Below are 13,707 nucleotides of genomic sequence, written 5' to 3' on the forward strand. Positions count from 1 at the left end.
AATAATTTAGTTACATTTATAACATAAAATACAAAAATTACAATTAAAAACTATAACATTTTAAGCTTAAAAATGTATTTGAATACATTTTAGTTGTCGTTCGACAGGCATAAATAAATTAATGACAACATCTGTTACAGTAAAAGTCAATCGCCCTTTCGAGAGACGTTCGCCTTTTGCGGACGTGAGCCCTTCGCTGGATTTTTTTAATAACTGGAATCCATTTAGGGCGCTTTAAAGCGAAGAGGAAAAGGTACGTGTGTTTTTTTGTCGCAAAAATCTGAAAAGTATGCGAATAATGTCGCGGGGAACACAGGCATTTAGGCCGAAGGTAAATTGTTTCCATTAATCTTTAAAGAATTTTGCCGTAACGGGCCCTTTATCAAGAAGGGAAGAGAGCAACGATGCGTCGCCCCTTCTCGATATCACAATATAAATTATGTATGTACTACGAATTTTTTCGGCGGCAATAAATTCACAATGTATCGACATATCTCGCCCGGCACAAATTTTGCGGCTCGTAAACGAAAATCTAGATAAAAATTCCTAAAGCACTATGGCGGTCGGTGCGATGACCCAAGCGTTCGATTTTCCATCGTGGACGAAATGTTTCCTAAGAATATGAAATTCAGACTCACGTGAGCGGATAGTTATTATGGTGGGATGATTTTTTTTTAGAAATATTATACAATCGCCATTTTTAAACTTGTCTGATATATTACATATCTGTAACTTTTAACAAAATATTTTTAAATATTAAAATATATTATTTTATGCGCCCATTACGGCCCTGTATCAATCAATATCAAAATTTGGCAAACAAATTAGGAGAACAAGCAAAAACTGTTTGCTTGAAGCTTAATACCTATTAATTTTATATTATTTACCAATAAATTTATATTACAAAGCTTTTTACTAATTGACCCATGAAGTGCAATTTACATAAATTAAATAGTTTTATATTCATAAAAATACTGTAATTTTGAATATAAACTACAAAAATATGTTAATGCGTGAATTGATCTATGTTAAAAAATAATTCATTAAACAAAATATTATATTACAAGTATTATTTTTACATAATATATTATGTTTTGTACGTCTAAAAAGTAATATGTTTAATAATGTGAATATTTATTTTTTATTTTTAAGACCATGCTGCGCTTCTTAGGCAACGTCTGAATTATTCGATATAAGTATATTCCTAATCACTGCCGGCAGGCTTTTGTGGACCAGCTACACTATTTTTATCCGCGTCGCTCCATAGTCACTAACCGTTTATTCTCTCTGTAGGCAAAGTGCCATTGCTTATTCTATAAGCAAATATTAATTATACAATATATATGTAAATGTAGCTGTCGATTTTCGGTGTTGCAGTAAAATAATATTTGCTGGAGTGTCGAGTTATATTATTTTCGGCTGTAATCTGTCGTGATGTGTTATTAAAATGATACTGGATGTTCCGCTGATGTGTCTCGTGCTGTGACTCTTTGGGGTATCTTTTTCCCTTTGGCTGGTTACAACCAAGTATCACATTTTTTAAATTGCTGGTTCGAGACAGCTCTGTCATAAAGTACGATAGTATGCTTTTGCTTAAGTCAATAAATCAATAAGTTTAGTTTTTTCAAACTACTCAAGTCTCCGCTGTTAGTATGTGAGTTATAGTTATCGTATTTCGCATATTTTAGAGTGCCACAGGGAATCAAATTACTTTCTCTGTTTTTTTTTTCTTAATTAATTACATACTATATAAATTTATTTTTATTAATATCCTCATTTTCATGTTAGGGGTGTTTATTTTTATTTATAAGACAAAGTTTGTTGTTATTAAAATTCAAAATGGGTTTAATTATGAATTCTGGACGTTGAGCTGGACCTCGCATGCGAATAGAAAGCGGCGGCTAATGCGATCTTACATGGTCTGTACTTTCTAAATTTTATAAAAAAGTTTATGTAGTTTTATTAAATGCGTGAATAGCTAATGTTAGTGCAACATCTTTAAAAACAAGCAAATACAAATATTTACTATTTTTATTTAATTTTTATTGGGCAATTTTTAACTTTTATGTTATTTTGTCGCGCGCGCCTATGTCGCTTCGTGATTTTGTCGGCGCGTTTTTATCTAGCGAGCATATATTGCGGTATCAAACGGCGTTTACATCTTTAGCAATAAAAGATAATTTTGTTTATATATTTTTTTTATTTTTAAATTAAATTTACTTTGCCCTTTTGCTCTTTGATCTCTCATCAAACTTAATCGAGATCAGACATGTATATACATAGTTATTTTATCAGGGGTTATTTTTCAAATATTTTAATTACAAACGAAGCTTATTAAAATTGTGATATAAAAACATTTGCATTATTACTCTATTGAAAGTAATATATTTTTAAGAGATTAAATACAATACAAAAGCGGATTCAATTTGAATAATTTCTACTGAAATATTATTTTCATGTATATATTGCGAAGCTGCATCGATGCAGACAATTAATATAAAAATACAAATCCGCTTCATTGACTTCAAATGGATTCAACATAACAAATTGATTAAATTTCACAATTCGATATTAGGATTTAAGCAATTTGAAAGTAATAAATAATAGTCAATGATTTTCAAGCAGCATCCGTAGAAACTAACATAAAAAACTAGTTTTCTCAGTCTATATGTAGGATAGTTAGTTCAGGTTCTTTAGTTTAGATTCAAGTACATATTCAGGTTCTTTTCATGATCAAATACAGTACAATAGCTCATAGTATAGTATTGAAAATGTTAATTGGATTGTATAACACTAAAGATGAAACCATTTTCTCACCTCTAATCATTAAAATGTTCAACTATAACTTCTTGAGCTCCTATTGGGAGTTGAAGCGTTTGATTTTCTCAGTCTTATCGGCTTGAAATAATACAGACATACATATGTCGATGATAGAGATTATGAATAAATCCCATTACTTCATTAGCTCACAAAGCAAACGCAAATCCTGGCTGTTAAATTAACGATCGGATAACTCATTTGCCGACACAAATGCAACCGGATTTACGAACAAGCGCCAAGAGTGGCTTTAATTTTCACGTCGTTTACCCAACATCTAGAGGAAGCGGATAATAAATTTTGAATTTAATCTCGGCTCTGCGGTAATTGAAAAATAAAAAGCAACACGAAAACGAGGAGCTTAAGCTGGCCATTAAGAAACCCAAGTCCCTCACCTGACACAGCGCAAATATTCTTTATATACTATTTAGAAAAAATATAGAATGGTACAGATTGTAATTATACAATAATAATAATTAACAAACAGGATACTACAGAGACTATTAACCCAGAGACCAAGGGCTAGGGTTCCCGCAGTCATATCGCAATCATTTATCCGTCGTCTCTTTTGTTCAAGGAAGATGCTTTGTTGATTTATATTTCAACCGCTTCTCATTTAGTCTGAACAAAAGGATTTTTTATCTTGGCCAAGGTTCTGATGTAAGAGAATGATGTGGTCATCATCCAACGCATGTTCGGCTAGTGCCGAATTTGCATCGCCTATTTTTACTGCTTTTTTTTTGTTTTCAGAAGCTCTTTGTGCAATTTTTTTGTGTGTTTGTCCTATATAGGATTTTTCAGTCTGCACAAAATATTTTATATATGCCTTTGTAGTCATTTGGAACAGAGTCTTTTCCATTCGGCAGGAAAGAACCGATTTTTCCACTTGAATAGAAAATGGTTCTGATTTTTTCTCTGCCCAGGACCCTTCCAATTTTTCAGGAGACTCATATTTTCATATAACAGTACAATACAGCACAATAAATCAGTAAATCAAAGTGATGACTTTACTTGAAAGTCCTAGGTTCAAATCTTATGTAAGTCTTTTTTTTTCTTCATTTCTATCGTGTTTAGAATATATATGTAACTACAATTCCTAATCTTAAAGATGAATATTTAAATTAAGCTAAGTCGTGTATATTAATAAACGTTGTTGATTGTGTTGACCCGGTTGTAGCTAATTTAGCTAGTGCCTGTCATGTTACAACAAATAATTTAAATAAACATAGTTTCAAACTTATTTGTATTTATTAAGTACTTTTAGAAGTATCCAATAGAATGGATTATTTTAGAGACTTGATTCTAAAAAGGGAGATCATCTGCTCTTTGTTTCTTCCATAAATGAGGCCCTGCACTCGGAATTGATATATTTGAGCTCGATTCCGCTAACGAGACCGATTAAAACGATGCGTATGCGAGGGTATGAGGATGCCAAAAGCAGACCCGGCCCGGGGCTCCGCGCTGACCTTGAGCCGGCCCTGCCTCCCAAGGTCACCCCCCACCGCCTACCGTTTTACGAGCGCAATCTCAAAAATCACATTTATAACCGCACAAACATCTCGGCGCGCATAAAAGCACCCTCATTAAAAACATATTTGTTTTTTATATTGTCTATTAAACGTATTTCGAAACCAAAATGTTTGATGAAAGCATTTGTTGCGATACACATTGCGAATGTTTCACGTTAGTGTATGTGTGTGGCAATATTCATACAAGTTAATACACCGCAATATGTTGCGTATAAGTTACATGCCCCTCATAAATATGACCCGATACAATACAGCTTACATAACCTACGTACCATCGCATAAATACGAATAGGTACAACACACTCTATGCTTATGTGTACTTTCAAATTTAAAATATACTAAAGAGCAATATCTTTCGCCAGAATTATAGCTATTTTTTTGCTATACAATTATTTTTTCTACATTATTATTGTGAATTGTAACATTGAATGCTTTATATTGTGTTGGAGAGTCACGATCGCGACCTTTATTCTGTTCTATCGCGGTCAGATTGCCAGCGCTCTCTCTTATTCGGTTCATTAAGTTTCTGCATACATTATTCTGCTTGCTGTCTTAATTGTCTTAACGACTAATCTTTATAAGCATGGAAAAAATATATTTTGATCAACTAAGTAATTAGATGCTTGGGTTCTGTAAGTCGTTAAAACATTTTGTGGATTAAGTCATATATGTATGCTTTAGATAAGCATACATCCCATTTTTAAATCTGGCCATTGTTTATTAACAGATAAATAATTTTATTTATCTTAATCTTTATATCATCTATCGATAATTCTATAATCCATATAATCTACAATTATATCTATAATTATTAAAATATATTTTTATTTTACCTAAAAGAAAAAAATACTACGAAAACATCACTTGCAACTATATTATCTTAAATCGGCCAAAGCTTAAAGTTGTTAGCACTATTAACGAAATTAATCACCGACGAAAAACATATTATTGATGCACTAAAATTTGTGAAAAATTATACGAAAAATTAAAGTCAATGCTCTGTGTTAAAAAAATATTATGGTCTTTTTCTCTTGATTTATTTTCAACTTTATGAATTTGAGGTTCAGATTTTTAAAAATTTATTTAGACTTCAGACGCTTGCATATTTATCAAAAAAATCTTATAAATAAACTGCATGATTTTCAGGGTATCAAGAATATCATCTAATAAACATAGTTTATTTATGGAATAAGTGCAAAAAACACTAAACACTAAAAGGCTTGAATTATTTTTGGAGTAGAACTAAAAAATATATAATAAAAAAGTTACATTTAATAGGAAAATAACAGTTTTTAGAAGCACAAACTAATAATCGAAAAAAATATATTTGTTTTAATTTTTGCCTGATATTATTTTAAAGGTGTTTTTCTAATAAAACGCTTAGAATTCTGTTGCTATTTACTAGTACTGTTGGAGAAAATATTTTTTTATAAAAAAAAATAGACTCATTTTAAATTATACGGTGAAAATGTTCCACAAAAGTGAAATACAAAAAGTATATAGCGTAGATTATAGGGAATAAAATATACTAATAATCAAAATAAAGAAGTTCGTACAAAGTCGTCTGACAATCTAATCAATGATATTTACTGATAGTATGCTCATGACTATTTACAACAGTGGAATTTCGACTATAATAAATATTATTTAAAAAATAGAAATTACCAGCTTCCAGTTTTTTACTAATAGATTTTGGTTTTTGCAGTACATGAATCTCTATTTATTATTTTAGCATTTCAAATGTATTGTTTCCAATTATTGACGAGAAAAATACAACGGCATGATTTGTAAATTTCACATATCTGCTCAGGAAATTTTTACTATATCTGCAAAATGATTCGAATCTGGCTTTTATAAGCTATGGTTTATTTGCGACGAAGAGGAAATTTTAGCGTCAAACCTAAAATCTTTTATCCACCCAAACACGGTTGTTTTTAAGCATGTTCGTGGGAGAAAATTTTTATTAGTTTTTATGACTAATATATTTCAAATTAATTGAAATTCAGCGCTTTAGAGTTGCCACTACAACTTTATTTTTCGTAAATTACAAACTATATTCTACGCTACCGTTATTTATTTACAGTTACGATATATAAACTCAATTTAGTAGTAGAAATAAAACAAATAAAAATATTTGTCCAATGTGAAAGATATAATACAATTAAAAAAATAGTTTGGTCATCTTTCTTGTAAAAAACAGTCAATGAGTTATATTCATTTATTTTTTAAATAATAAAAATAATAATAAATAAATCCCTTTGCTACTAAAAACACAAAAGAATCAAAGTGAAAATGGTTTAGCGGCGATCAGCGCTAGTAGATAGCCAGCTAATTAATTTCGATCGCATTTTAACAACGATTCGCTAATTATGTACACGAGTGGCCCTTTAAGGCCCTCTCATCTCAATTTCTCGAGTTTTCGGTCGAGTGCTGCCCTTTAAATTCATTTTATATGATAATTATCTCGGACATAAATTACTTTTATTATTGCTGAAAGATACGCTCTTCTCTTCGGTTGCAACGGAAATTAATTTTACTTATGGTATCATTTTAAGAAACGTTGCCATATTTTTTTTGAGCTAAAATATAATTGTACCCATAAACAATTAATATCAAAACTAAATAAACAAATTAAATTAAAGTATTTTTTTTTTCAAGCTTAATTTATCTTATTATTTATTATTTAATTTCTTAAACTAACGATAGTGATCCTTAATTTGTCACGGTGAATGTGTATTACCAGTCAAAATATATTTTTGCTGACATTTCAGTTTAATTATATAAAAATACGTTTTAAGCGGTAGATTCATATATATTTTTATTGACATAATATATAAGTGAAATGTCCGTTTGCGGTTTCTTTTTTAATATTTGTAGAGCGATACTTCACCTACATACTTAGGCCAAAATGTTCAACCTAAACCTAATGAAAGTTCTAAGACAGTTTTTTTAATTAACTTTTAACGGCAGTAGAGCGGGATATATAAAATGTTTAGAGCAGACTTTTCCAAACAATATAGTTACACTAATATTGAACAATAAAATCATAATGCATTCGGCTTATATACAGGTTACAGTGGAAAATAAAATATTTATTAATTTATAAAAATTAAATTAAGATCATTGTTATCTAACAGATTACCCCAGTGCGTCACTATTGGAAAAAGATAAACAATGTTATCATAAACGTTGTGAAATTCAAAACTAGAAAAAATAGTTTAATTGTTTATAGCCCTTTAGTAGTTTAAAGAAATGTTTTGCAACATAAAATTTTCTGCGAGAACTTAGCGAATCGTATCTTAAATAATACCGTTTGGATATAAAAACGGATAATAAAAAATATCCTCTTATAAAGATACTTACATTTTTTTAAACTTTTTCGAACGAAGTAGGGTATTTGATATTTTGTAAATTTAAAAATATAGACTCTGATTTAATGATGCAAATTAAAGAGTCATAGATGACGCAAATGATCGTCAAAGGAAAATGCGGGGCCGGTTTTGGTAAACCGCTTAAGGACGAGTCGTCTTAAGCGAAAAATTCTCGATTTTCAAAGCTGGAATTATGTATTATGAATCATTATTTCTATTGTTTAACTTTATTATTATAATAATACAAAAAATCGTGTTTTTTCGAGTAAATGTTCTAAAAAGAATAAAAATATTTTTTTATTGAATATTTATTATTTACCTAAGAAAATAGAGAAAATAATAATATCAATTTTTAAACAACTTTTGAAAAATATTTCAGGCATTAAGTGGTTAAAAGCATTTTTTTATAAATAAAAATACTAGTGCTGCTGCCGGGGCTCGAACCCGAAACCTCAGAGTTAAAAGTCTGAGACTTCACGGACTCGCTTTTCCATCCTTGTAGTTATAAACATACCGTTTGTACCGTTTCAGGTATTGCTTTGAAATATATGTTTGATAATTTTAAATATGTATTTTTAACTATAGCTTTTCGCCAGTCAAAATTTGGGAAACACCGTTTTGGACAATATTTTATAGGGCGTTTTATGTACGACGTGTAGAGCTTTCTGTCGAAAAAAGTGTATTACTTACGGGACAATGCGACAAAAGTGCTCGGGGGTATTTTCTATATGACCCGACGTGACATAGTGATAAAAAAATCGCCATTCATCCGCCAAACTAGCTTTTGTTGCGATGATTTTGCAGGGAAAATTCAGGTCCCGACCGAGCCCTATATTGCCTCAATGTAATTTGAGTGCTGCGGCCTATGGAAGAGTCATCCATCATTTACGAGAAGCTCTCCCGGCCCTTACCCTTTATGGATGTACTATAATAGGACAAGCATAAAAGGGATGGGATATCGCCATTGTCGATTGGATTTTTCAATTTCATTTAAAATGATAACGCGTGTATATAAAGCATAAAATAATACGTGTTGGCATATAACAATTCAATGTAAAGTATAAATAAATATTTATTATAAATCTAGATTGAAATCATCATATATTAAAGATTTAGTGTATAAACCTATTGTATTACTCTCTGTGACTTAACGAACGGCATATGCCTAGAATTAGATCAATATACGAATATTACAAGTTGATTAAATAAAATTTGAATTTTTATGTATACTTACGCAACACAGATAGTCGTTTTTTCTATCAACATATCCGGGTGACTAGTGCCGCTCTAAAACCAATGCATATTAATGCGCCTTTATTTTGTTTCAAAATGCGATACAACGAGATGCTCTTTCTCAACAAAAATATTGCTTATGAAAAGCATAAAATGTAAACCGAATTCGCAGAATTCATTGGTTCAAAAGGCCTACATTTCATTATTGTTTAATGTTTATCTCAAAAACAGGTGTGCTCCGCAAATTTTTGTGAAGCTACAAGTTATTTGTATTTGTTGTTTCAAGACGCAAGGATTTTATTTTTACTGGTTTAATTATTCGATCGCGGTTTATTTATTTTTAGTTATTTCATTCATATGTAAATACGCACAAAATAAACGCCGATACGGACCTGATTTTTATGTATATCAAAATCGATACAAACATTATTATTGCCTTATACAATATATTCGATAAAATTATGGATTTAAAATATTCAGTCACAGCTGATCACAGCTTTAAAATGTTTAACTCTAGAAATTTAATTTACTTGCAATTCTGCACATAACAAACGATAAAACGACTCTGATGTACATACAGTATTTGATGTACATACAGTACATCGATTTTTTTCCAAAAATTATATACACTCACTTGGATCATTTGTGTTAAATGGGGCAAAGGTTACTACCAAGCATCCCTGGATCACACGTTTTATAGAATGACGTCGTTAATAATTTTACCGGTTTCTAATATTGCATTACACTAAAAAATGTAATAAAAAATTAGGAATAATCTAGTTTTGCATTTTCATCCAAATCACATAAAAAATAAACAACAAGTCAAAATAACATATCCGAGCAAACAGGTGGAATTTTACTAGTGAAAAGCTAGAAAATCTAATAAGATATTTATCAGATTAAATCAATTTCGACTTAAATCATCTGGATACATCAAGTGATAAATAGATAATAGGGGAATTGTTCTCCTCCTCTTTCTATATATATAGACTAGAACCAGGGTTGGCTGACTAAAACACATAAGTCAAAAATGACAAAAGAATTAATAAAAGACGAACTAATTTAATTAATTTATGTTTTATTTATTTTTATTCATATTTTTATTTTTTAAATTATTACATATTTGAATAAAAACAAACATTTAAAAAAATGTATTGATACATTGCGTCAATAAAAAAATGGCAATTTTTGTGTTTTAGTCCACCAACCCTAAATATAGGACTTTAACATACGTATTACTTCCATCAAAAATTGCTAGCACTTCTCTTCTTACTTGAAATACGTACAATATACACAATAAAAAAAAGGGTATTTCTCATAGTCTTGTTAGGGTTTTCGATGTTCAGGTTGAATTCTTAGATTTCGGACGTCGTAACTAAACTAGTTTTGACTTTAATTTGAAAATGACTGCTTTCTCCTGTGAGCTCCCATTGTAGCAAAATTATATAAAATTAAAGTTTTTATTTGTGAAGTTCCAAATGAATGAATGAGATGAAAGTGTAGTTAAAATTGAAGTATTGCGAGAATGCACTCACTTATATAATCTTTTGTACGAAGAGACAACGTTAAATCTTTTTTTATCGCATTTTTTGTAAAATAAAATTGTAGAACTATATTGCTTAACTCATTATTGTATGTCAGTTGATTTATTTAATACAATAATATTATTTTTATTAATATTAAAAAAATGTTTAATTTGTTTTCATAAATCATTGCTAATAATAGTAGAGTCGCGATCACACTGTCAATGCGTCTATTTGTTTTTATTCACTGACTCTTAAAAAATATATAATAAATATAAAGTCGTACAATATGTGAATTGCACGTCACCGTCGTGCAGTAGGTGCCACCAGTAGTCGTTAAAAGTTAGATAATAACAAAAAGAATGCTCTCTCAAGCCTAATAGTCCTGTTCGTTTGACATATCTTCATCCGACGTTTGACTTTTTTGTTAAAAAAAATAAATCTGGTAAGTAATGTCTGCCGGTGGCGCGTTCAGCATTTAATATAATGGAATGCGGTCTAAGGGTCATGATGAAGTGTCGTACACACCTAGGTGGGGCGATAATCCATTTCTGGGTCTGACCTTGACGTAAAATAAAAAGGAAAAGGGGAATAAAGCGCCCCGGGGGGTAATTTTCGGCGAAAAAAAGTAAGAGACGTTCAACAGTTGTGTATTGCCCGGGCACGAGTAAGCGGCTTATGAATATTAATGCCGTTAACGTTTACTTGCATATTTTGTTTGAACCTATGGCGCTATGTACATTAGCGCGAATACGCCTCGGTGATTACTCTGGCGTTTTGTGAAATAATAATTAATTTATAAAAGAATGGCAAGTTCATTTTCGTGGAACTCTAATTCAGTTAAGCTGCTTTGCGACAGGTTGAAAATATTAATATATAATTATCATCATTTTATTACAAAATATCCTAAATGACACCTTTAACAAACTAAGATTTTTTAAATTTATATATGCTAGTTCAGTACTAGTTTGTGGAGCATAGTCTTGATATTCTTTATCTAAATCGTCAGATTAAGGCTTAAAAGTAAATAATAATTAAGAAAAGAAAATAAAAGCCAGCTTTATATTTAAGAGCGGCGAATGCATAGTTTGCATAGGATAAGACGATAAGGCAATAGAAATGCTGAATACAAGTTACTGACGGTTACTAAGGAGTTGTTCGGTTTACTTTGCTGATTTAGCCGCTGACAAATTACCTTTGAGAGCAAACAGCCGAGAGCGAAATTGCAATAACATTACAGCCTTCGCATTTGATTCGCAAAAACAAACATCACGTCGCTTTATAGATCCTGCGAAATTGAGATTAAAGCTATTGCGGCCGAGAAGTGATCTCCTGAGCAAATTACCTAAATCTTAGATATGTATTTTTTAATGTGTATTTAATTAGAAATATATATTAGTGTATATATATAATATAAAGGTATAGCCAATATAATACTAATTAATATATTGTTTTGTTAAATTAATTAGCGAAATAAATTAATCGGCTCTCATTTCAGGGAATTATTTTTCGTTTTGCGTGAATTATCCTAATAATCCTTTGAACATCTTTGATTCTTTGAAATTACCCGATTCTTTCATCGAAAGACGTATTCATCCTCAAGGAGGATTAACAATGTGTCGTATTTTTTCATTATTCATATTTACACATTTTATTTATATTTATAGAAATTTGTATTTATTTTTATAAATAAATATATTGAGTTACCTGTGACATCGACAATTGCTCGTTTATTTAAATTCAGTCCATCATTATTTCTTTGTGCTATAATAAATATGAATTATATTTTATTCTAAAAATACGACGTTGTAATATTTCTAGTTGTTTTTAATAAACTCTTTTATTTAGCTAATAATAACATATAAATATTATTAGCGAGCTCGAAAAAAACGCCCTTTCCCTTTCAATCGCTAGATTTGTTCTAGTCCAGGCGTCACAAAAAATCACTCAATCATTGAACTACGCAGAACAGCGCTATAAACGTCAGCACGTCCAGACCGATGAAAGACTTTTACAGTGTTACTGTCAACAAACAGCTATATATTAGATGAAAGCGTTATTTTTATATGCTTGCAGACTATTTTACTATTTTTTGCTTGTTTGAATGTTTGAATTATTAAAAACAGTTTATTTTCTCAAGATAGATTAAAATACTTAACAATATCTATTTTAAATTCGTTTTGTAATTTATTAAGTCGTTTTTTAGTAATTTATCGCGATTATTTTGCAACAGGCGTCTTATTTGATTTTTATTAATTATTTTATTTCGGTAGATAAGGGGTCCTTTTTAAAATATTTTTTTTTTAAATAAACTAATTTTACCATTGACATATTTTATTTTTTGTTAGGTTTCGATAATCTTAATTTAATTTAAATAAATAAATAAATACATATATTATACATATATGTACATATACATCAAAGATCACTTTTCTTTTAACAATTGGAATAACTCGTAACATTAATCATAAAAAGGCCAGTTTGACCTGTGATATAGCGTTTGAACCGTTTAAGAAAATAAGCGTTAAAATGGAACACCGTGAGAAATTTCTTTACGGATTAAGTCACAAGGTTCGCGCCATAAATCAGAAAGGATATACGTCGCCTTTAGAATAGATTCCCGTGCATTTGGGGTTATCCTTAAAACGACCGTTTCTGACCAGCCTTCAACCAACTTGCCGCTCTTTTGTAAATGGTCATCCCATCGAAATTTACTATAAAGGGGGGGTCCCTGGATATAAATACTGGAACGTGGGCAACCAGGAATAACTTTCACTTATCACTACACCTCTGGCAGTTCGTCTGAGTACCGCCTTTGAGAGATTTTCTCTGACACTACCGGCATCAACATTTGAACATCCATATCGGAGTTCATTCCATCGTATCTTAAAGAGCTTCCGAACTTGATGTGCAACCGAGAGGTGGTCGACTTAGCTTTGGACAAGCAAAGATTGCATCCACTGGTCCAACTCGACATTCGGAATTCAGGGCGAATCAACTTTGGAGACGCCTACAGATTACTGACGTACCCACAGACAACACGTCACAATCTTTGTCTTTACAGCTAAAAAGACACCTCTGACTCAAAGTAAGGACAATTTTATATGCATGTTAATGGAAAAATGTTGATTTTAAAAATATAAAAAAATATCATTTAAATAGTCATTATAAGAGATGCTTAGAACATTTAAATTTAAAAGTACTTATGAGTTAAATTTACACTGAATTATTGTT

This window comes from Plectrocnemia conspersa, unplaced genomic scaffold, assembly GCF_051122295.1.
Source record: "Plectrocnemia conspersa isolate PC_06_02 unplaced genomic scaffold, ASM5112229v1 ptg000004l, whole genome shotgun sequence".
NCBI lineage: Eukaryota > Metazoa > Arthropoda > Insecta > Trichoptera > Polycentropodidae > Plectrocnemia > Plectrocnemia conspersa.